This window comes from Brachionichthys hirsutus, chromosome 10 (genome assembly GCF_040956055.1).
Source record: "Brachionichthys hirsutus isolate HB-005 chromosome 10, CSIRO-AGI_Bhir_v1, whole genome shotgun sequence".
Classification (NCBI taxonomy): Eukaryota; Metazoa; Chordata; class Actinopteri; order Lophiiformes; family Brachionichthyidae; genus Brachionichthys; species Brachionichthys hirsutus.
The window spans coordinates 5,169,414-5,171,758 of NC_090906.1; the positions used below are offsets into that span (position 1 = coordinate 5,169,414).

A 2,345-nucleotide genomic window follows, 5' to 3' on the forward strand; every position below is an offset into this window, starting at 1 on the left:
TGGATATGGACCGGGCGGAGGAGTTGGACCGGGTGGTGCTGGTACTGGCTACAGACCAGGTGTAGGAGTTGGACCGGGTGGTGCTGGTACTGGCTACAGACCAGGTGGAGGAGTTGGACCGGGTGGTGCTGGTACTGGTTATGGGCCAGGTGGAGGAGTTGGACCTGGTAGTGCTGGTGCTGGATATGGACCGGGCGGAGGCATTGGACCGGGTGGTGCTGGTACTGGATATGGACCGGGTGGTACCGGTACTGGATATGGACCGGGTGGAGGAGTTGGACCGGGTGGTGCTGGTACTGGATATGGACCGGGTGGTGCCGGTACTGGATATGGACCGGGTGGAGGAGTTGGACCGGGTGGTGCTGGTACTGGATATGGACCGGGTGGAGGAGTTGGACCGGGTGGTGCCGGTACTGGATATGGACCGGGTGGTGCCGGTACTGGATATGGACCGGGTGGAGGAGTTGGACCGGGTGGTGCCGGTACTGGATATGGACCGGGTGGAGGAGTTGGACCGGGTGGTGCTGGTACTGGATATGGACCGGGTGGTGCCGGTACTGGCTATGGGCAAGGTGGAGGAGTTGGACCTGGTGGTGCTGGCTATGGACTTGGAGGTAGGATGAAAGAGAAAGATACTGTATATTTAAATACTACCACATGACTTCATACAGATCCATCAGATGATTCTGGGCTCTGACCCGTTTTCCATGTTCTGGAACGTTGCAGGTTATGCCAGCGCCAAGGCTCGCAAGTATGGTGAGAAAGACTTTCAATTTACAAATGACAAAATACAGGTTTATCAGAAAACGGTTCTGTCGTGTTCTAAATCTGTGATATTCAGAAGTTGTGCGTGTCAGAACGTCCACCATGAAACTCCGTGTTTGTGTTGGTGCTGTCTACAGGTCTGCTTGGAGGAGCCCTGGGTGCAGGAGGGCTTGGTGCCGGAGCTGGACCCAGGGGAGGGCTCCCAGGACAAGGTGCTGGGCCACCAACTGGTAGTGGACCGGGAGCAGGACAATGGATTGGTGCTTTGCCTGGTTCTGGGACTGGGACAGGAGCTGGACCAAGTGGCTTTGGACAAGGTGGTGCTGGAGGTATAACGTTGTTAGAATTCCACAGAATGTGTGTGACACAAATGGAATTTGATTTTAAAATAATAATAATTTACTTGAATGACAAATATTTTTAGACTGAAATGATCTCAAGTCTGAATTTGACCTCAACCATTTGTTCCTCCCGAGGGCTGCCAGGTGGCGGTGGAACTGTAGGCACAGGATATGGACCCGGCGGATATGGACCAGGACTTGGTTATGGGCCAGGCGGGGGCTACGGTGCAGGACCAGGGCCTGGATATGGAACAGGTTAATGGGGCAATTTCAATCTTGTCTTAGATCAGTACAGCCAAATCCAAACTTAGCGCACCAGAATCTAAATATGAAACATTTTCATTTACAGGCTATGGAACTGGGTCAAAGCCTTCTAAATATGGTACTTAAAGACACAATGCGCATTGGAGTGTCCATATTTCCCCCGAATGCTAATTCATATGTGATCCTGGTGCAGGTCAGGTGGCGACAGGTGCTGGTGGTGTGTTGGGAGGTGGAGCAGGACGAGGTGCGATACTGAGCTCTGAGCAAGATAAAAAAATAAATGTTTTTATTCTGGTGGATGTTCTCCAACCCCCCCGGATGAGTTTCACTAGCTGCATCTATCTCGTCCTTGTTCAGGCGGTTACGGACCTGGGGGCTTTGGAACTGGCACCGGGACTCTGGGTTGGTTTTCACTAGCTTCCTGTTAGTAATGCTGGTGCTTGTTTCTGAATCACAGGACAGGTTTCACTTCCATTTAGGTTTGAAAGATTCCCTTTACTGACCTCTGCTGGTGGTTAGCAGGAATTACAGTGACTGGTTCATGTGGGAGGACGGGAAGGGCTTCAACGTGAACGTCCAGAATATTTGCTATTTTCAATGTGAAAGATTTGCTGACATCAGTCCACACTGTTGCTCATGAGTTTACTTCATATTTGTCCTGTCGTTACAGACGAGATTAAATCCAAAAGCAGCATTTATTGATCCACCATCAGTAGTCGAAGAGTGACAATGTTCATGCAGTTTGGTTGTTGTTGTTTCAAAGAGATGAAATACCAGAGCATTAAATTAGACAGCTGTTCATCTCAGCTGACCTTACTGCAGTCAGCCTCATAAATGCTTACATGACGTCTCATTTGTTTCAGGCTACGGCACAGCTGGGTCTAAAGCTGGTAAGTATGAGACGTGTTTCTCAAACATTAATGAGAAGCTGTGAGCACCGACTCTGAATTAACGGAGCATGCATTTCATAAACTG

At 50.2% G+C, this 2,345-nt stretch overlaps 1 long non-coding RNA gene across 1 annotated transcript; it reads left to right on the top strand.

Moving 5' to 3' along the window:
• Positions 1-1,078: 1,078 nt before the first annotated feature.
• LOC137900888 (uncharacterized) lies at positions 1,079-1,469 on the top strand. The gene is made up of 3 exons (XR_011105683.1): positions 1,079-1,094; positions 1,242-1,361; positions 1,456-1,469. It is a non-coding gene; the product is annotated as an uncharacterized lncRNA (long non-coding RNA).
• Positions 1,470-2,345: the final 876 nt, after the last annotated feature.